This window comes from Cebus imitator, unplaced genomic scaffold (genome assembly GCF_001604975.1).
Source record: "Cebus imitator isolate Cc_AM_T3 unplaced genomic scaffold, Cebus_imitator-1.0 Scaffold100, whole genome shotgun sequence".
Taxonomy (NCBI): domain Eukaryota; kingdom Metazoa; phylum Chordata; class Mammalia; order Primates; family Cebidae; genus Cebus; species Cebus imitator.
The window spans coordinates 3,049,991-3,073,591 of record NW_016107415.1 but is presented as its reverse complement, the minus strand read 5'-3'; the positions used below and the strand labels follow the sequence as shown (position 1 = coordinate 3,073,591).

At 40.8% G+C, this 23,601-nt stretch overlaps 1 protein-coding gene and 1 long non-coding RNA gene across 6 annotated transcripts in view; one reads left to right on the top strand and one right to left on the bottom strand.

The window, feature by feature from the left end:
• CTNNA2 (catenin alpha 2) overlaps window positions 1-23,601 on the bottom strand; it is a 1,139,443-nt gene that overhangs the window by 398,648 nt on the left and 717,194 nt on the right. The gene's annotated exons all lie outside the window — the stretch shown is intronic.
• LOC108310035 lies at window positions 5,953-22,205 on the top strand. The gene is made up of 3 exons (XR_001827591.2): window positions 5,953-6,014; window positions 6,408-6,411; window positions 22,073-22,205. It is a non-coding gene; the product is annotated as an uncharacterized LOC108310035 (long non-coding RNA).

The window sequence follows — 23,601 nt, the reverse complement described above, 5'->3', positions numbered from 1 at the left end:
TACTGAATCTGAAGACAAGGCCCGGGAGTTTGATGGACAAATTTTCTCTTTGAAACAAGTTAGTCATTTATCTTCTGGGAGAATTCATTACAGACAAGGCTCACAAATCTATTTGAAAGAAATCAGCATTATAAAATATAAATATGGGACTAAAGCCCAGCAATTACAGCTCATTTAGATCAGCCTACATTTTTTTTTCTTTCATTATTTCTTTCCGAAGGGAAAAAAGAGAAAAACAGCAGTAAGCTGTGAGACAGGCACCACAGCCCGTATGGAATCTGTATTTCCACGGGGCACTGGCTTTCTTCATGTGGAAAATGGGGATAATCTCACATTCTGCTCTTAACCCCCTGGGTTCATATGAGGATTCAAATTGATACTGTGGGTGAAATTACTTTGAAAGAACAACACAGATGTAAGATGTATCTAAATTTTCTGTTAATCATGAAAGGACTGAGAAATCAATTTGCTCAAACACAGATCAGAGGAAAGAGGACCATCCGTTGACACAGCAAGGCTGGTGGGTAACACGTGCAGGAGACATTTCTGGGACTCTTGCCGTGTCAGGAACCATTAATTCCCCTGGACCTGATCAGGACAACTCTGGAAGTTTGAGCCCATTATGTTCAATTTCTGCATGAACAGCAGAGTAAGAGAAGGAATATGAAACCTATCCAACTCATAGGGAGAGTGAAAGCACCCAGTGCCCAGGCTCTGCCTCTTCTATTTGAGATGTAGCCCAACTTGACCAGTTACTCACTGTGTGACCTTGGCCAGGTCAATTTCTTCTTTTGAAAAAAAAAAAAGGAATTTCCTCAAACTTAGTAATTTAAATAAAATTTTCATGACTTTCTTAAATCTATATGCTACTTATTCTTTAATGATTTTCTAAATTTAATAAGAAAAACACATTACTTCTGTAAATGGGAAATGAGTATTTTTCTAACACCCATTAAAATACACAGCAACTTTTCCAATGTATATAAAAGTGACCAGCCATCATAATAAAAAGGAGCTCATCTGTCTTCTTATGCTCCACATTTCGGGAAACACTAGGTCAGATGACTCCTAGCTCAGCTTAGCTCTAGAAACCTGTGCTCTGATGTGACTCAAAGACCTGTGCAGAGTTCCTGAACCAGCTCCCCCATACCTTGGTTACACTTCTACAGTGGTTTCTTATGCTGTTTCAAACACTTTTCCTCCATCCCTTCTTTCTTATTTTTTCTACGGTCTTTCCAAGTTTTAGTTTCTTGCCCTCTTCAATGCAAATTTCAGCAAGCTTTTTCTGAGAATTGATGTGGGAAGAAGCATGTGGTAGGTGTTATAGGGGCTTATAGAATGAATAAAGAATGCACATAATATATGAGTCAAGAGTCAAAACAGATGAAACAGGTTAAGAAAAATCTTACAAAAAATTGCTATTAACATACAATACTGCAATGTAATCTAATAGAGACTTGAAGGACAAAGATGCATACTGGATTGAAAAGGCACTATAGTGGCCCCGAAATTCAAAACCTGTACATCAGAGGCCTGGGATTTGAATTCAACTGGCAAGCATGTTTAGCTTGGCATGTAAATGACTTTAAAAAGAAATAATGGAATGCCTCTTTTTAGCCTTCAGCATTCTCTATGATCTTACCCCAGACTTGTCTCACTTATTTGTATGCTCTACCTTCTCATGAAAATGTTTGAGAATATACATTCTCTGATAAACTTCAACCTCCTACCCTATCTCCATGTCATTACACAAAAGTAGAAGAATGAGGCCCAAAGCAGCTAGTGGCCTTGTTGTTTGTGGCAGACCTGGGACTAGAATCCTATAATTCTTGATGATCAGTAAAGTACTTTAGTAAATTCAATCTAAAATGATGCTTCCAGAATCTATCACTCCTATACTGTGTCCTGAAAGAGATGATAATGAATCAGATCTTGAAAGAAGAGACTTTCATTGAGGAAGTTTCCAAAAAAAAAAAGAGGTGAAGAGAGCGGAGCATGAGAGGTAGAGAGGGAGATACATATTAAAACCAAGCCAGTGCAAAAGAACAGCAGGTAGACTGCGATGCAGTTCAATCCCTTCTAGGACCTGCAAGGTAAGGAAGATGAGGACATGCAAGGTGAAAGAGCAGAGAACTAGAGAGTTGAGGCTCCACCAAAAAGGTTCAAAATTTATTTTCAGAAATATTGTGCAGGTACAAAGTTATGTATCTACACATACTCTGTTTTAGAACTAATATAAAACAAGCCTAAAAGGTCATGGTGGTGACGAGAAATAGGACGGCTTGAAAATTAATTGAGATGTCTTAGTACATGTACTTTGATATCATCTAGTGCCAACTGATTCTTTTCAAGAAGAGACAATGGCTCCAGAAAGGATATGAAACTTGCTCAACTTTACCTGGCTAGGTAGACACAGAAAGATACCTGGTACCTGGCCTCTATACTTCCAGTTTGGTGTATTTTTCCACTTGTTTTGGGTTGGGTTTCATATAATAGGCAATAAAGAAAATGATGATCCTGACAGTACAGTTTGAGGAGTGAAGTTTGCCAAACGCAGGAGTAGAAATGAATTGAGAAGAGAGATATACATCCGCAACTACTGCATCCCGGCTTCTTTTGCTGTAGTTACCAATATCACCATCCCTCTCCCCAAGAACCCAATAAATGAAATTTAAAATCAATGCTTTTTGCAAAACTCACCAACGTACCACTCCCACTCACCCTACCCATTACGCCTCCTGCAGATACATCACCTTGCAAACAAGTCGCCTCCTACAAGTCCTCTTCTAACCTCGTGAGCTTGCATAACTTCTATTATAACATCATCGAGTGAAGGCACAGTCAACCACTAGTTATGGTAAAAAACACCTAGGACATATTTCTCAGCAACTACCGGTCAATTTATTTTCCATCTGCCCAGATCCGTGTCAACAGTTCACTTTCCGACTTTTGAAGTCACAAAGAGTTTCTGTTGACCAGAATTTATCGAGCTGTTTTAGAAAACACCTAATGTCAGCAAAGGGAACTATTTTTATCACTGCATGTTGTTTAACAGCCCTTGATGGTGATCAAATTTACTGCATCTATAAAAGGCAGGACAACCCAAGAGGCTGAGCCAAGAACTTTGAATTTCTAAAGAACTAAGCATTACACAGCAAAGATTCTAGCTAGCACCTCACAAAGCAAGGAATAAATGGTGCTGCTCAACAGAAAAGTAAAGGCATATAGCCAAATGAGTAAGTAATTAAATTATCTTCTTAATACTAACCCCTCCTCAGAGTTTAGCAAGCCAGAAAATATTTATTGAGCAGTAACTATGCACAAGGTTCTGTTCCAAAGATTAAGAGGGCCAGTAAATAAATATATAAGACTTAACCCTTTCCCTTCAGGAGCTCCCAAAATAATGAGGCATACAGAGATGTAAATAACTTACTGTAATGTCTAGTAGGATGTTTTAAGTATTACAGTAGAGGTCCAAGCAACGTGCTGAAGCTACCCAGAGGAACTGACTCTAGAAAAATAATCAAACTTTGAAAAGTTTGATTATTATACAAACAAAATTTAATAATTTGACAGCAATACTGTGAATTAAATCAACTTCTTTTGACTGAAAATTAATTAAAATGACTAAAACTGCTGCTATTTAAAACGCTGACATTTTATCTACAAGTTTATTAATAGAATACGGGTTTAAAAATGTGAAGGCAATTTTCTGGTAAATCTTGGCTAGAATCCACCAGAAAGGGGAAAATCCATTAGCTTCAATGACCGTTAAGTGTTTATAGGTAGTACTTCTAGGGCAACTGGATTAATATGGGGCCCAAAGCAGGTTTTGCTATCTGCCATTTTCTTTTTCCTATATTTGCTTTTAGCCTTCCAATAATTCAGAAATGAACAATCACTCAATAACAAAGAGAGGCAGAGCCAAATGGATCAGATCTTGGCTAGTTTTAGGAGCAGTTGTATCAGCTGTAGAAAGTTAGGACCTTTGGCTTGGTTGGCTTTCTTTATAACATAATGGGAGTCATCACCCTAACCAGTTCTATGGGAGCACGCTAGAGCCTTCCTTTTTCATTACACAGTTTAGGAGGGTTCTGTTAAGGTGCCTCTCTTTGCACGAATTTCCATTTTTCAAGCTGGGAAGTTGGTGGGGGCTTCTGAACAGAGGCCCATGATGGAGGGGTAGCACATTAAACCAGGAAGGAATGTCAAGACTTAGAATTATTTGAGCAAACTCCCGCCGTGGTAGCAATTCAATTGTTGCTTTAAATACCATCATTTAAAAAATGGTATTTCAAAGGAAAAAACAAGATGCAAACTTTAAGGAACATACCAGGTGCCAGACGTAGTTGGTACATGGACTAGATGGACACCAAGAGCTGGCTTCTAATAGCCCATGTATCCATGCTACTAAGGACTGACTTAAAATTGTCCACAATCATATGGGAAGAAACACCATTGAAGAGATATTAAAAGGGCACACTAATCACTCATGACTAAAATTTAAGTATAAAATGGTATAGATAACAACAACAATATTCAGGAAGTCAGATATTTGACTTTTCTTCAGACTCATTTGGCCCATAGGTTGAGGACTACTCTGGAGTTAATGCTTCCCCCTGACGTATTTGTTGTGGGTGTCTGGGGAGAGCTTAATATCTACCAGTATCATAGTACGCATAGAATTAGAATTGGAGTGTATTTAGACATCTGTAATCTATTTCCCTAAATTGTATAGCTTAAGAAACTGAGGTTCAGAAAGATAAAGTATTGCCTAAAGTCACTAAATAGTGCTAGAGCCTGAAGCAGAAGCTCAGCATAGAGAGACGGAGCAGGCTGCCTCTGAACCTTTCATCTCCTCAGCCACAGCCCTGTGTCCTGCATGTTCATTATCCCCATGGAATAATATTTACTAACCTCCCCACTGGCCCACAGCATCAGATCCAGGGGACAGTCTCCAGGTATGTTCTCTAAAACATTCCACCTTCCTGGAACACTCTGCTCCATTGAATGGTATGGCCCCTTTCTCTTAATTTTCTTCTCACTTCTCTGACTCCTTTTTCTCATTCACTATCACAGTTCTCTAAAATGCTGGTGTTCACTAGACTCCCATCCTCAGCCTGCATATCTTCTATCTTTGTATTTACTCTCTGAAACATCTCTGCAGCCTCATATGGATCATATGCTAATAACTCCTCATTATATGCTAATAACTCCTGAAGGAAGATCTATGACCAGGCTTGACCCCTGAGCTCCCTGAGCTGCTGGTCTCCTGGGCATCTCCACGTTGATTTCTTACAGAAATTCAAATTAACATGTCACAAACTTATAACAAGGCACACACACACACACACACACACACACACACACTCTCTCTCTCTCTCTCTCTCCCCATCCATGTATCTATCTACAAATGTGTATGTGTATCATGTGTCAGAAATAACATAGTTGTAAAAAGTATTTTGAGGTTCAAGTTAAAAGCGCAGGGCCTAAGAAAGAGGGCGAGGCAAAGAAACAGGCAAATGACTCCATGCTGTATACAGGGGAGGAGGGGCTGGAACATGGTTCAACTCCTTCCACTCATAATCAGTTAAATATGAGTTGCAAATTGCTTCAGAAAATAATAGAAAAAGAAGAGAAGGAAAACATTAAGCAAATATAAAAAAAATAGCATGAAGCAAGATGTCAGAAGTAACATTATTAAGCTATAAATATAATGATCTCCTCTCCCCCTCTCTCTCCCCTCCCCCTTCCCCTCCTCCTTCTCCTTCTTCTTCTCCTTCTTCTTTAATGAAGATAATAATGGCAGTAGTTTGTTGGTGAAGATTAAGTTAAAACTATCTTCAACCTTTAGAAAAGTGCCAGGCATGGCCGGGCATGGTGGCTCACGCCTTTAATCCCAGCACTTTGGGAGGCTGAGGCGGGTGGATCATGAGGTCAAGAGATCAAGACCATCCTGGCCAACATGGTGAAACCCCATCTCTACTGAAAGTACAAAAAATTAGCCGGGTGTGGTGGTGAGTGTCCACAGTCCCAGCTACTCGGAAGGCTGAGGCAGGAGAATTGCTTGAAACCGGAAAACAGAAGTTGCAGTGAGCCGGGATCGCGCCACTGCATTTCAGCCTGGCAAGAGGGAGACTCTGTCTCAAAAAAAAAAAAAAAAAGTGCCAGGCACAAAGTACATGCTCAGTAAGTGGTAACAACGATTACATGATTAACCCCTTGGAAAACACTATGCCAGTGTTTGATTTCATTCCTTAAAAGCTCCCATTGCAAAGCAATACTGGGGAGAAAACTTGGAAGAAAAGTAAGGAGGCTTGAATCCTGGCTCTCCATCTGTCAATAAAAAGCTCTGTGATCGTGAGTAATCCACCTGAATGCCCTATGCAAAGAGGAGCTAGTCTCAGGCAGGTTCTTTCGAACTCTGTCATAATGGTTAGAAGAAGGATAAATAAAAGAAGGAGAATCACAGTGTCAAACATGGACTCTGACCTTCTCTTTGTGTTTTGGTTTGTCTTGCCTTCCAGGTGACTCTGTGTAGAAACAAAAGCATGCTGTGGAAATGAAACTACATCATCAACGTCTCTGCTGGGAGAGCCTGGTGATGATGGAGGACAGAAGGGCACTGCAGGCTTTCTGCTAAAACCCTGATCAGAAAAGAAAATTAGGCTCTGCCACCTGACTGTGCAATCAAGTCAACGTTCAGCATGTAAATTACACGGATTTTCGCTTTTATCAAACAATCCTCCTTCACCTCTGTTATTTCTCATCAGTAGTAATGCTAGTAAGATCCAAAGTTCAAACATTGTCTTAACTTATTGAATAATTAAAAAAAACAATTAAAGTTCATTGCTTCCCTACTAAACTGGGCCTTTGGCTATCTCTTTTTCTACATGCTGGGGACCAATATTTTATGTCCTAGAGACACATTTTCTACCACCCATGGTGGCAAGCGGACCAGCCAATTACAACCAGCACCTCCGAGAGGGAGGGCACCTCTCCTGGGTTAAGGCCTCAATGATCCAACGGGTAGCTGCTGAGAGACAGACCCTCCAGGGAAGCAGCAAGTGGTTGGAAGATGGCAGACGACACTGGGCTACAAAGTGGCTGTGTTTGTTTTTAATAACTATGATGAAATGAGACACTCATGGAATAAAACAATTTGTAATGCAACGAATCTGAAGAAATAGAAGAAGACCCTGAAAACCCTTAGTTAGACGTTACAGCCAAACCACAAAGAGTAGAGGATGAATTAGGGGTCAAAAATCTGGAATCTCTCCTGCCCAATAAACAAATAACAGCTCTTCATTTCCTCTGGCAGGAGATTGATGATCACATCTGAAACAACAAGAAGAATTTGTGAGCTGTTTCCAAAGCAGATGGAGAGGGACCGCGCTTCAGAGTAAGTCTAAAACTCCATCTATCTTGACAAAAGCTTGCTAACCGACTGAAGGAAGAACCTCTGCTCAGTAGGCCAGGCATAAAAGAGGCTATGACAGGAATGGTGAGAGATCCTCTTAAATAATAGAGGCAGACAGGGGCAACCATTTGCTAGTCCAAACCTCAAAGACATAGGTCACAAGCATAGCCACAGTTTCCATTATGTAGTTCTAAGTCCAGAAAAATGAGCCCCCTGTCCCCATTAAAACAAAAGGAAAAAGAAATTGTAGGGGTGCCAATTTTAAAGGGCTTTTAGAATTCTAACATGCAGATTGCTTCAGTGAGAAATTCTAGATTTCAATAACCTACAGAGTAAGACCACTTGGGATATTTATTCTGGGTTTCTGGTATCCAACCAATATGAGAATCTATTTAGTTCCTCTAATTTCATTTTCCTCCAGACTTCAGGCCTTATTAAATCCTGGATATCCCCCTGCACAGTCTAAGTTACACAAGCTTATGGGTGAGTGTTTTGTACATGCCAAAGAAAATTCATTTAGAAGGGATCTGGAAGTTGGACATAAACAACCCAGGAAAGACAGCACAGAGAATTCTAAAAATGAAGAATGGAAAAAGAAGTTTGGAGGAGGTAGAAGATTCTGATTAGAAAAAGTAAAAAGAGAGAGCGGGGGCCGGGCACAGTGGCTCATGTCTGTAATCCCAACACTTTGGGAGGCTGGGGTGGGCAGATCACCTGAGGTCAGGAGTTTTAGACCACGTTAGACCTGGCTAACATGGCGAAATCCATCTCTACTAAAAATAAAAAATTAGTCTGGTGTGGTGGGGGGTGCGTCTATAATCCCAGCTACTCTGGAGGCTGAGGAAGGGAGAATCACTTGAACCTGGGAGGCGGAGGCTGCAGTGAGCCGAGATCGCGCCATTGCACTCCAGCCTGGGTGACAGAGCGAGACTCAGTCTCAAAAAAAAGAAATAAAAAAAAAAAAAAAGAGACAGAGAGAGAGAAGCAGAAGACATGGCACCAGCTCCCCAGTCCAAAAGGATAGACTTGTTCGAGATAAGCCACTGGACTGGCTCGCTGACATCCTTTGAGGTCTGTAAGTGGTGGTCAGCAATAAGTTTCAAGTCAGTCAGGTGGGGGAGGCTCACACAGAAGGTCTGGGATAATAGATTACAGAGAACGGTAAGGCTTGAAGATGTCTGAGAGGTCAGTTGCTCCAGTCTTCTCCTTTCACAGGCCAGGGAAGAGAGGTTTAAATATACTGGCCAAAGTGGTAAAGCAAACACAGTTATTTGGAGTGATACTGACAACAGGGAGTCCAACACTTCCCAATTTAATATTCTTGTCCCAATTGAACATCAGCAGGCATCAGCTCATGCACCTCATTCTCATCTCTCATCTTCATTATTTGAAACGTGGGCAGCTTCAGAAGAGCTTTTGAATGTCATCAAGATCTTAAAGCTTCCTCCGTCCTTCCCTCGCAATGTGCCCCTTTATATTGATTCTTTCTCATTTTCACCACTTCTTCGTTGCCTCACGGTGCAATGCACAGTATAAAACTCACTAAATGATATTCTATCAAGGAGGAGATGGTCACCAAAAATCTGATGTGTCCAGTGAAATATTTCCCATTTGGAATGTAAGATCCTGGGCAGAGATAAGTGGAATTTTATTTCCGAGGACATACTAAGGTACCATAGGCCTTGGTTCTTATCTTAGACAACCTGGTGTGTTAGAGTCTCAGAGATTCTGCACTTAATCAGTTAATGTGGCCTGGAGCTAAGGCTAGGGAATACATGCAGATGCCAGGAGTGGTGCCTGAGTAACACTTTCCCTGGCACAGTACTTACTTTTTGCAAAGCGATTCTAGATCTAGCATCATGCCTAATGAACCCAAGAGAATCCCTCAATGCTCAGTGGGTGCAGAGAGCAAGATCATATTTATGTCATGTCCTGTGTGTGGGATTATGACATCACCACCACCTCGCTTCCGGCTTGGGCATCCTAAGAACTATTTACTCATTTGAGCACAACTACCTAATGAGTCCATACTTGGCCTTTGTAGTGATTTAACAAAGACCTACATCCAATGCTCTGAAGATTTTCTGTGTTCAAGTTATGCCCAATTCATTTGTTCAGTTTTCATTAAACAAGTTATTTCTGTACCAGTGAAAGGTCAATTTAATTGCACCAATAACTTTGAAAAAGACAGTCCAATCAATACAATTGTATTATACATGCGCACTAAAATTTACCTTGCTACTTCCAATAACAAATCGCAAACAGCAGCAATTAACAGCAATTTATTTCTGCTTTTCAATAACTCCCTCACTTCGCAGCCCCATGAAATAAACTCTTGTTGAGACCATTCACAAACTGGGGCTTGAAATCAGCAAGCATTTGATGCTTGGATGGGCACTAAATGGGGGAAACAGGTAGCCCTCCATCTGAAGGAGTGCTCAGTCTACTCAGAGAGGCATTATACAAACAGGTAAAAAGTTAAATCATAATCAGAGTTTTAAATTGTTGTTCAAGATTAAAAATAGAAGAGATGTCATGAAGCACCACCTCATTAGCTGTCAGATTAATAGAACAGAAAACAGCTGTCATAGGGAGTCGGGGAAAGAAAGGTCTCTATAGGCTTTGGTGGTTTCATACATCTTAGAGAAGGTGCAGAAATGTACACACTGAATGACAAGCAGGGAAAAGAAAACTATGCAAGGAAAATCACAGAAGGCAGAAGCAGAAATGATACGTCTGTGGGACTATAAGGAAAATGCCTGAAAGAAGAGTGACTGTGTAAAGCCTTGTTGTGGATGTGATCTAAATATTCACCCCTGGTTAAAATATTTCAAATTAAAGAATGTGAACACGAAAGTGATACAAGTTTAGGGAAAGTACTAATAAACCACTTCAGCTACATTCAGCTAGTATGTATTTCCAAAATACACACTAGTAAAGCAAATGATTAGAAATATGCCCTAAATCAATATTTTACATAGGCTCTCCTATTTGCCAATGACTTACATAAGAGACAGAGTTCATTGACAAAGAATTTGCAAAGAACAAAGCTGTTTCCGAACACTGCAGCCTGTGCAAGTTATTCTCAGAAACTTTAAGTAATAACAATACACATTTTCAGCTCAGCTGCCCCGGCTTTCCAAACCAAATGCTGCCTTGAGATAATGAATTCAAAAGGGGGAACTCAACTGTGAACACTTTGCAAGGTTCAGCAGGGTGGAAAATCCTTTTGTGCACTTCATAATTTTCTGTTTGTTTTAGTCTCCACACAATAAAAACGCCCGCTTTGTCACATGCACATAAACTAGTTTTAGGGGCAGGTGAAGAGGCTCCCACCTGGCTCTCGCTTGTAGGTCTGCTAGATTTTCCACGTGGATTTTCTTATTTCTCTGTTGAGATGTGTGATGTGGAAATGACTATGGAAACTCACAATATTTCTCCATGAGCACCACGTTGAGGATGGTTAGCTCTGGGATAAATAAGCCCCAGATCTGAGATCCCAATGTCCCCAAGATACTACCCAGTTATATGATTTTAAGATGTACAAAATGAGAGAAGTATTAGGTTGGTGCAAAAGTAATTGCAGTTTCTTGGTGCTACTTTTAATGGCAAAACTCATAATTACTTTTGCACTAACCTAATAAAAGAGTTGCTATTGTCTGAAGCCAAACTTGTCTTCCTTATACTGTGGACCTGTTCTGTTTGAGCAGTGTTATGTGGACCATCTGACTCTAACTTACCTCACGTGCCCAGGCCAGTAGTTACTATTTCCTTAGATAAAAATCTGCTCTATGAGAAAAGCTCTAGGCCAGACCCAGGCTTCCCCGGGAGGTAGTGTGCTTGTGGGCACTTGTGTTCTGAAGGAGATAGAAGGGAATTCTGCTTTAGGTATTTGGGCTAAATGACCACAGTCTGAACCACAGCTCTCTTCTTTAAAACAGTCTAAAGTAGATTTTTCTATCTCTGAGCATTACATATTAGTCAATCTACAAGTAACATTTACTGGATTCTTAAAAAAAAAAAAAAAAAGGATAAAGCATATGTACTTTCCTTTCTTCCTACATAATAATGTCCTGCAATTTCGATCCACATTAATTAATTACACCACGGTTCTGAAAAACGCTATACTGCAAAACTTCTTAAGCTATTTGGAAACTCACAGAATAGATAGTTCCTATTCTTATTAGGTCATTCACATCCCTCAGTCTAGTGTTTTTCTTCTTTGTCCAGCCAAACCTTGACTCTTTTATGTGTGGCCAGAGATAAGAGGCCACGTTTGATGCAGATGGCCCTGCAGGCTGCTGCATTGATGTTCCCTAGTAGAAACTGCAGCAAAAGCCAGCCAGGATGTGGAGGAATTGGGACTCCCAGTCGGTGGGAATATAAAATGGCACAGCCTCTTTGGAAAAAAGTTTGGTTCTTCCTTAAAAAACAATTAACCTATTCTAAGTATCTACCCAAGAGTAGCTTACGTATTTAACCAAGAAAAATGAAGGCTGCAAAAACTTGTACACAAATGCCCATAGTGGCTTTATTTGTCATAGTTCCAAGCTGGAAGCAGCTCAAATGTCCATTATCAGGTGAATGGATAAACAAACTGTAGTATATCTAGCCAATGGAATGCTGCTCAGCATCCATCACCATCCATACATGATGTAATATAGATACATCTCAGAATAATCGTGTTGATGGAAAGACACTAAAACTAAAAGAGCGGATATTGTTTGATGCCATTTATATAAAAGTCGAGAAAATGTAAACTAATTTATGGTAACTGAAAACAGATCAGTCATTACCTGGAGATAACAGTGGTGTAGGAAGGGTGTGCAAAGAGCCTGAGGAAACGTCAGCAGGTCATGGATATTTTCATCATCTGGATGGAAATGATTATCTCGTGGAAACCAATTGTTTTAAATATGGGTAGTTTATTAGATATCAATTATATCTCAATAAAGCTGATTTTATAAAAGACTAGGAAAAGAGCTCAGAAGAAAAAGGAAGAGACACAGGAATTCCCCCATAGCATCTGTGGGTGACCCCCATAATGTTTCTTACTACTCGCTACTGAAATAAAAATTAAGCCAAATAACATGCTCATGTCTGAAGAAGGAAATTCATAAAATAGCATTCTATCTGCACATGCTGGTTTCTTCTCTAAACAACCTGGCTGATGCTTGTGGAGTCACTCTCTAGCTCTTGAGCTTGTTCGGATCTGCATTCGGCTCTGTTTTCAAACAATCTCGGTTTTGCACCTCCAGAAACTGTTTCTGGCCCATTGCTGCTCCCTCTGACTCTCTCCTCCTGTGGTCCTAGTGAAAACCCACAGGCCGGACCCTGGTGGCATCATAGCTATTCTGCTCCATCTAGCGGGATCCCTGCAGAACAAAGACAACACACCACTGAGAGTCACCATCGAGAAGAGGGAACGGATCCAGGCTGGCAGAGGAACAGCTCGGCCAGGCTGCTGTTCAGCTGCCATATCTGGATAAGAGAGGCATCTGGGGAGATGGAGCCGAACTCTGAGTGGGAAATGCTGTTGTTTGAGTTGACACTTAGACAGTGAGGGCTGAGACAGCTGTAAACGTTTCCTGCAGCACCACAAGATGGAAAGATCACAGGAGGCTGGCACCTTTGATTTGGCTCTCATGGTACCACAAGGAAGGCCAGCAATGCCAGGCTATTTTTAATGCTCAAAGAGCCTCGCGAAAGATTTATGACTACAAATATGTAGTGTGGGAGAGATAAATTGAAGCAGGACTCTCCCAGCTCCAACAGAGGAGTCAGCCTGCCAACCTGGTCAATAAAGTATTTAAGCCCTGAGTGCTGTGTGGGTTGTCATGGATTAAAATTTGAAAATCTTTTATGGTGTAACAAGGTCCTTAATTATAACTCAGGGCTTTGGATCATTTACAGGTTGTGCAAACAGCAAGAATTATGCCACAGTGAACATCCTTGGATACAATAGCCTTTAAATCCAACGTCCATGAGAGAAAACATTCAATTCTCAAGTTCAGAATTATTTTCCTGGAGTAAAGGAATCTGAGAGATTTCCACCATAAAAGCTTCTCCAGTCTCAATCGTAGTTGGTATTCTTTCTCTCTTTTATGGAATTCAGAGAATCTAATGAGCTGACGGAAGTTTCAAGGTGATTTTGTTTTCAACTCTTTCTCTTTTGTCACTCAGTGTTGCTAAAACATTCTTTCTAAAATTTAAGATGCATGATGATTTAACTTGCTGTGGGTTTCAGCTGCTGATGAACTTCTTTGGCTGACAGTTACTAAATCAACAACCTCTCTTGGAAAAAAAGGAGTCTTGAGTCTGTAACTAATAGGCTGAATAGCAAAATATGTCACTATCATCAGTAGATCACACTAAGGTTATTTTGATTCTTGGAGAATGACTGGCATTAATCTACAGCAAAGTTAACCTTATTCTTAGGCTTAGTGCTTGGAACTAACTTCTAGACCTAATTGGCATATAATCAGGTAATCTCAGAACATCATTAACCTAGAGTTAAAGTGAAATACCTGTACAGATGAACTTATCCTATAAAATTATAATTATGAGGTATAAATTATGTATAGGCCTAAATATAACACAGATGATAGATAGATAGATTTATAGATGGAGCTATAGGTGTATAGATACATATGCCATTATATATATAGGAATGTAAGGAGGGTATTCATGGACCTGTATAGCTCATAATAAACATATATGTTATATCTAGGCCCCAGATGAATCTTAACTTACAAAACAGAAATGTTCCTAAAATGCTTTAAAGGAAAAGAATCTCTGTGCCATCTAGGAGCTCCTCCTCCCTCCTCTCTCAACTGACTCTGTTTACCATTTACAAAGAAACTTTCGAAAATGTTTGATGAAGTTTCCATTTAACCTGTATTTCTAAATTTTCCTGGTCACTGAATAAACAAATACCACAGTGCATTAGAAATGCTCCCGATTAAAAAAAAGGACTCTATAAAGTCAATCACATTTGCAGTGAAAGTAATTTCCAGTTGGTTAGATATAAATCTGTGAAGATGGAATCATTTTAAAACTGGCCCTTTTAAATATGAGGGCAGATTAAACAGGACAAAGTGGGTGTCCTGACTAAATTAGAACCCCTTCCCCTGCCTGAATTGACAGCTGACTTCCATGCTAACGTCCCTGTTTTTCCAATCTTATCAACTGAGCTGAGGGAATTTAGGGCAGTGGGGAGGGCATTCATGGACCTGTCTGGCTCCTGAAATGCCACCCACTCTCAGAGTTCTAATTATATTCACGTGTGAAGTAAAGGGGAAATTTCTGAATATATACACACCCTGATACCACTTCAGAAAATGTACCCAATACATCCATGTTTTACATTATAGGTTAATTCCCTCAAACAGTTAACTCCTGCCTCTTCCTAAAAGCCCAGGCCAAACCTTGGCTCCACAGTGAAGATTTTAATGATCTTACATTCCAACATGAGATCTTCTCGCCTCTATATCTATAAATAACACTATGGTATTAATGATGAGACAGCAAAAAAATCAAAATCAAATCAAATCATGTAATAGGAAGAATTTTTTCCCAGGGTTATTACACTCTGTGGGGGGGGGGGGGGCGCGGGGAGGAGAAACAACGATTTGGATACAAAATGAGTAAGAATATATGTTAATACACCATGGGAGCCAAAGAGATTGGGTGGGTTGCACAGGACTATACTGGAGAGAGAATTTGAGCAAGTAATGTGGTGAGAAGGAGTTGGACTAGGGTGTACACATCTGTGGGGATGGCTGGAGGCAGGAATAGCAAGCAATTTCAGTGGAAAACAACGCCGAGTGTTGCAGGGCAAACACAGGTACTAGTACTAACGCCAGAGAAGTTCTTGAATCTGTGTTGAGTTCAAGTTATTTTGTGTATTCTCTAAGATTTCCTAAAGCCAAGACCATGTGATGACTTATGTTGTTGATCATTATTTCATGTGTGTCTTAAGAGTTGCCACTTAGATCAGACAGGACTTTGTTCACCATTCTCTAATATCTTTCATTGGGATGAACCAGAATTCAGCTCACTGAGGGTGTTCAATACTCATTGCTAAGTTCCCTCAGTACCGCCTGAGAGGTAAGTAGGAATGTCCATACGGTGGTCCCCACTTATCCATGCTTTCACTTCCCAGGGTTTCCGTTACCTGTAGACAACCGTGGTCCAACAACATGAAGTGGAAAATTTCAGAAGTAAACATTCACATAGCTTTACTACAGTATATTGTTATGACTATTCTTTTTCTTTTTTTTTTTTTTTTGAGATGAAGTCTTACTCTTGTTGCCCAGGCTGGAGTACAGTGGCGCAATCTAGGCTCACTAAAACTTCTGCCTCCCGGGTTCAAGCAATTGTCCTTTCTCAGCCTCTTGAGTAGCTGGGATTACAAGCGCATGACACCATGCTTGGCTAATTTTTGTATTTTTAGTAGAGATGGGGTTTCACCATGTTGGCCATGCTGGTCTCTAACTCCTGACCTCAGGTGATCCACCTGTCTCGGCCTCCCAAAGTGCTGGGATTACAGGCATGAGCCACCATGCCAGGCCATAACTGTTTTATTATTAGTTATTGTTGTTAATCTTTTACTGTAACTGATTTATAAATTAAACTTTGTCATAGGTATGTATAGAAAAAAGTAGTGTATAAAAGGTTCAGTACTAGCTGCAGTTTTAGACATCCATTGCTGGGCTTGGAACATATTCCCCGTGGATAAGAGGGGGGCTATTGTATTTGCTTCAACTTAACAAATATATTTATACACATACCCACACACTACATACAATCACAAACACACTCCCCACACACATACACAAACATCCCCACACAATACGTAAATGACTTTCTGACAATCACCCAAGTTTTGCGTAGCTAAGCTGGGGGTGGTTACCCAGGTCTCAACTCTAGGCCAAATGCTATTTCCAGCACCGAAATTCTCCCTGTATGAGAGCACTCTTCAGCGTACATCAAAAGTAGTATCTCATGGAAGAACTTTATCTAGAACAGACATCTTAAAAATAGCATAATAATTTTAATCTTTAAATACACGTGGATGGAAGATGTAGAATTGGTTACTACATTCAATAATCCTCACACTCAAGATTTTCTAATCCTGAGCTGGATGAATTGTTTAAGTGAAAAATTGCATTGTTTTCAAGCTAAAAAGTATTCCCCTGTTCTGAAATATTTTACACCCCCCTCTTAACATTTTTATAACAATTAGCTTCTATCGTAAATACGGACTATATTACACCTCCCAGCCCACAGATCAATATGTTGTTCCACATTCTGCCACTAGGTGGCCAGTACTAATTGACCTGAATTAGTGAATTCCCTGAAGTGAGACTTACAATTCCTGATGTTTCTACTGTGTTGATGTCCTGTGATCTGAGGAAGTGGGGAAGCCACCAGTTTTACTTTATTACCCTTATGATTATGTCCCTTCCCCTATTCCATCCCTCTATTTCTCTTTCAGAGCAAAGTGCTTCTTCACTTACACGCCAGTTTTAGGATATGTTTCATAGGCAAAGAGGTTCACTTTCTTAAAGTTAAGCTATGGGACTTGTCAGGAACTGTTTCATGTTCTTATATCTTCATGATCTTAGGACTCATAGGAGTCTCTGAATTTTCCCTGAGTGAGCTATCGTTATGCAGGGGCCTCTCTGCAGGCCGTCTACAAAATCTCTTTCACATCTGCATGGTTAACATCCTCAATACGTCTCCTCCTCATTCCCTTCCCCAGCTTCGTAATAAAAAGGCACATCAGCCTGTAACGAACTCTTGTCAAGACTCAAGGGCTTCTAATTAATTTCTTGTAATGCTATTTCTTATATCAATTACGTCCTGGGGAACCAGCAACTCCCTGTCAAGGCCAGCTCTTTACAACTACAGAGTGAAAGTCTTTCTGTGCAGGAAGTGGCTACAGGAACTCAACTGCACAGTGTTCTGTCAGCATCCCCTTCCCTGCCATGCTGCCATGCTCCCTTGCCCTGGGGCCTCAAATGATCTTGAGTAAAGTCACTACACAGTCATAAATGGACTTTTGTTTCCGGATTCTCCTTGTGAGAACGCACTGTTAGACCCCAGAACAGTGATGGAGCCAGGGGAGGGAGTCTCATTGGTTCCTTCCTCCGGGTGAGGTATGCTCATCCCTTAAAGCTTGTCCTTGGAAGGCACAGATGGCTAAATGTAGGCTTTAGAGACATGTCAGGGGAGTGTCCAGGGGGAGCAAGAAAAAGAGGTGTCAACTTAGAGGAGGTGCTGAGCCAAGAACAGATGCTACCAACCGGGTATCCAGAATGAGCACCTGAGGAGAGGATTCAGGCAGCCCTACAGTGAAGGGCAGGTCAAAGACCAGCTTAACCTGCCACCGCTGTGCCCAGGATATAGAATCATCACAAAGCAGATCCCTTCTTTTTCTTGCTTCATTTTCCAAACCCAAGTTTCATATTCAGGACAGCGTTTTAAGAACCCATGCTATGAAACATCAACACAGATCCTTAGAAGCTCGTACCTGGAGGAGGCATTCAAGGTCTCATTGTCCAGGGCAGGGCTAGGCAGGTGTTTGTTCTATTAGTGTTTTCTCTGGAACCCAGTCTCCCTAGATCCTTCCACTGTAAAGGCCAGGCTCATTCTGGAGTTAACAATGGTAACAAAAAAGGGACAAGAGTACCTCTCTTATTACTATCACCCAGCACCACCACTGAGAAAACACAAAAGTTGGTTTCTAGGTTTCTTTTTTTTTTTTTTTTTCATTCGGAGTTTCGCTCTTGTTACCCAGGCTGGAGTGCAATGGTGTGATCTCAGCTCACCTCAACTTCTGCCTCCTGGCTTCAGGCAATTCTCCTGCCTCAGCCTCCTGAGTAGCTGGGATTATAGGCACGCGCCACCATGCCCAGCTAATTTTTTGTACTTTTAGTAGAGACAGGGTTTCACCATTTTGACCAGGATGGTCTCGATCTCTTGACCTCGTGATCCACCCGCCTCGGCCTCCCAAAGTGCTGGGATTACAGGCGTGGGCCACCGCGCCCGGCCTCTAGGTTTCTTTACAGCTGTGTATAGATGCTCCTCAACTTACGATGAGACACATCCTAATAAACCCATCGTAAGTTGAAAATATTCTATATTGAAAATGCAGTTAATACCCTGATAAAACCATCCTAAGGTCAAAATATCATGCATGGAACTATTGTAAGTTGGGTACTGTATGTATTTTGAACAAACACATTATTCAATTTTATAGCAAAATTGCAGACATGTAGTAACATATCCAAGGTGACCATGTTGGATATCAGCAGGACTAGGACCAGTGTCTCCACACGCTTGACTCAACCATATAGAATATTACTTCTCTTGTATGACTTGTAAGACACTTATTCTGAACCCACATCTTTGTGGCTGTGTTTTCTGATCTAAGGATGAGGTTACATGGACTGACAATGGGAAGGAATCCTTCAAAATTCATGCTGTCAAGATGACACAAATGTAGTGTAGTCAGACCTGTAATCTTAGCAGTTTGGGAGGCTAAGGTGGGCAGATCATTTGAGGTCAGGAGTTCCAGACAGCCTAGCCAACATGGCAAAACCCTTTCTCTACTAAAAATACAAAAATTAGCCATGCATGCTGGTTGGGAGGCTGAGGCAGGAGAATTGCTTGAACCTGGGAGGTGGAGGTTGCAGTGAGCAGAGATGGTGCCACTGCACTCCAGCCTGGGTGACACCGCAAGACTAAATCTCAAAAACAAAAACAAAACAAAACAAAAAAGTATAGTGAGACTATTAGTATCCTTTATGTGGGCATGAGAGTGAAGGAAGATTTTTAAAGTCTACTTAATCAAAGTAGTGATACTAAGTAACACATACTTTATTTATCACTTCTACAGTACTTTGAAGACCAAAAGAACCAGATACAGCCTCCTACAAGGACAACACTTAATATTATGAGAAGTCTTTTCTTGTTCTGACATGTAATGAAACACTTCTTCGAGGCTATTAATCCAGAGTCTAGGTGGGATTGCCAGAATGAATGAAGGTGGCATTCAATCCCTGACCTAGCAGGTATCCTAAAGGTAAGGATGACATTTGGCTGTGCAGATATTTCTCCACGGCTGTGTTTCCAAACTCTGACTGCTAATTGTCATCACTCATAAAGAGACGCCTTTTCTAGCAAAATATGATAGCATTAACTCAAATCCATGTCGATATAATTAAGTTTCAGTCTGTCTGTCACATCACAGATAGTGGCTGAGTGGATTTTCATTAAATTTGGAGGCTATGTGTCATATGCTAAAATTAATTTGGGGGATTGGTAGAAGGGGTGTTCACCACAAAAAAAAAGGGCAGTTATTCTCCAGAGCAGCTGCAATTGAGATAAGATGGAAGGTTTAGAAGCTTTGTGTGTGGAAGAGACAGGCCATAAGTATTAAAATGCCATGACCGAGAAAGCAAGTAGTGGCTTCAAATAAGTCTCAAATCAACACTTACCGGGGCATCTCCTCTTTTTCAGTGGGATTGCTTCTCACATGGGCAACTTTGTGGAAGAACATTCTGCTGTGCAGATCAGCAGACATTTATTGAATAATAATTAACAATTTCTGCAACACTGCTAAGACCAGAGTCCTCAATAATTCAAAGAAGATACTCTGTTTTATTACTTAGGTATACAGACCTATAGTGATTGTTACCCAGTTTCCTGCTGAATTTTCAGGGTGGCAGTTTGTAATCCATTCAATTTCCATCAAGGATGTCACAAAGCATCTAAAGGGTAATTTTCTTTTCTCTGATATCTGATGGGCAACGGTCACAGAATATTTTAGTAATAAAGTAGATGAATTGATCTTTCTTGATCACTTAGCCAGCAAGTGAAATGGAAAAAATAAAGGTTAAAAGTTAGGAAAATTAGGCTGAATCCCAGCTTGCTACATATCAGTTGGTGAACCTTTCTCATCTTTGACTGCATCATCTGTAAATTGAGATGAACATGACCCCTTCTTGGGTCAGTCAAGGTTGCTTGGTTACAGGAAATAGAAGCCATCCAAAGCTATCCAAGGAAGTGATGCTGGAACTCAAGGGCAGGAAGGTAGGAGCCATTCCTCATGTAAGACCTTAACGAGGAGCAGAAAGCCTGGCTTTCTGGGATGCTTTGGTCTCCATGACTGTATCCCACTTTGCTTCTCCCCAGAAGTTTCCTTTTGTCTACATGGCACAAAAATGGCCACTCCAAGATTGCAATCCATCCAACTTTCCAGTTAACATGCTCACCAGCAATTTTTATATCAGATTCACAAGACAGATAATCTAATTGCTCAGCCTAGATTACCTCTAAGTCAACCACTCACTCCTGGCCCAAATCAGGACTGGGTATGAAAGATGAAGAGGGAAGAGAGTAGAGAAAGTGGTTACATTTTATAAGTAGAGCAGCCAAAAGTAGTGTTAATGAAAAAATCCAAATTCTGTTAAATATTTGCAGAGATTTATTGGAAGCCAAATATGAGGACGATGACCTGTAACACAGCCTCAGGAGGTTCTGGGAACGTGTGGCAAGGTGGCTGGGTTACAGCTTGGTTTTACAGATTTTAGAGGGACTTGGGACTCTAATCAATGCATGTGATGTGTACAATGGTTTGGTCCAGAAAAGTAGGACAACTCAAAGTTGGGGCTTACAGTTCACAGGTGGATTCAAAGATTTTCTTGCCAAGATTTTCAATTGATTGATAAAGTTAAGTTATCTAAAGACCTGGAATTGATAGAAATGAATGTCTGGGTTAAGATAAGAGGTTGTGGAGACCAAGGGTCTTATTATGCAGGTAAAATCTCATAGGTGACCACCCTTAGAGGCAATAGATGGCAGATGATTTCTATTTAGACCTTCAAAAGGTTCCAGACTCTCTGGAAAAAAAAAAAAAGTAAGGGAAGGAGATTCTCTACAGAATGTAAATTTCTTCCATAAGAGACAGCTGTGCGGGGCCTTTCTAAAATATGTCAAAGAAATATATTTTGGGGTAAAATACCTTGATTTCCTGTGAGGAGTTGCTATCTGTCATGTGATGCTATGCCAGAGTCAGGCTGGAATTTGGGATCTTATTGCTTCAAACAGCCTCTTCTGTCACTCTTAAGATCTCTCTTTTAATGTTAATGCTGGTCAATTGTGCCTAAACTCCAACAGGGGGAGGCCGTAATGAAGCATGTCTGACCCCTCCTTCCCATCATTGCCTAAAATAGTTTTTCAAGTTTTCTTTGAGTCCTCTGGGCCCAGAAGGGGTCCACCTGGCTGACTGAGAAACTTATAATTTTATATTTGATTTACACTGGACAGTAGACATTGCCTAAGAAGAAGGACAGTGCCTTGTCTGATTGGGGGGAGATGATCTGAGGCATGTATGTGTGAATGCTGCACCATCACCGGCAGTCTCAGAGGTGATGCTCTAAACCACTGTGACTGAGCTGTAAAATCAGAGTGGATTGAAACACCAGGAACAGGCCAGGCATGGCAGCTCACGCTTGTAATCCTAACACTGTGGGAGGCCAAGGCAGGTGGATAATATGCAGTCAGGACTTCGGAGACCAGCCTGGCCAACATGATAAAACCTTGTCTCTACTAAATATACAAAAAAAATTAGCTGGATGCTAGCAGATGCCTGCAATCGCAACTACTCAGGAGGCTGAGGCAGGAGAATCACTTGAACCTGGGAGGTGGAGGTTGCAGTGTGCCAAGATCATACCACTACACTCCAGCCTGGGCAACACAGCAAGATTCTGTCACACACACACACACACACACACACACACACACACACACACACACATACAAACAGTAACATGGAACAACACAGTCATTCTGCGTCTGCTTCTGCACTGTGTTAACTCAGAGGCATTTAATTAAAACTGAGATAAAATCCAATTCAACCTAGCATAGAAAATAAGAATCTTTACTGGCTCACAAAATTAAAAGTACAAAGGTAGGGCAAGCTTTGGGAATGAACTCTATCTAGCAGCTCCAGTTTTGGATCCCTGGAATTCTCTGCGATTTCCATATGTGAGCTTCACCTTCTTCTGGATAACAACAAAATAGCTTCAGTGGTTCCAAGCCTTGTAACCACATGACAATGTTCAGGAGAAAAGTGAAAACATCTTATCTTGTTTTCACTTTTCTCTGAAGAAAGAGAACACTTTTCCTCATGGCCCACAAAGCTTTCCCTTTTCAGTCTGCTTTTTCAAATCAGAGCAGGTGCTCATTTGCGCGATGAGAAACTGACAAATGCCACAAACGGTTTGGCTTATACCTGGATTCCTAGACCAATCCAGAGACCTGAGGGCATAGAAACTATGATGATGAAACACCCACAATGTTGATGATCATAATACTGTGATTTAGCATAATGAATACAGGCCAGGGGCAGTGGCTTATACTTACAATCCTACCGCTTTGGGAGACCAAGATAGGAAAATTGCTTGAGGCCAGGAGTTCAAGAGCAGCCTGAATAACAAAGCAAGAATCTGTCCTAAAGAAAGAGAGAGAGAGGGAGGGAGAGAGAGAGAGAGGGAGTAAGAGGGAGAGAGAGAGAGAGAGAGAAATACATACAGGCATGCATTAACAATGGGGAATAGGTTCTAAGAAATCTATTGGTAGGTAGTTTTGTTTTTGTGTGAACATCACGGAGTGTACTTACAAAAACCTAGATGGTACAGCCTGCTACAGGCCTAGGCTCTATGGTATAGCCTATTGCTCATAGGCTACAAACATGTCTAGCATATTATTCAACTGGAAACTGTAGACAAGTGTAAAACAGTGGTATTTCTGTATCTAAACATAGAAAGATACACTAAAAATAGGATATTATAATCTTATGGGACCACTACCATCATATATGGAGTCCCTCATTGGCTAAAACATTATATATAGAACCCCTACAGCCCCCAGAACTTCCTAAGTAATATAAACAATAAAAGCGAAAGGAGTGTCTTTCATTATTTATAACAAGTCGCTTTCAACCTTACCTGAGTTTATGTTAGTGAATAACTTTCTGTAGGTCCCTAAGGATAGAGACTGGTTGCCATGGGAATGAACAATTTGATCACATTTGATTAGAGGGTTGGAACTTTCAATCCCATGCCCCATCACCAGTGGCTAATGATTTAACCTATCATGCCTACATAATG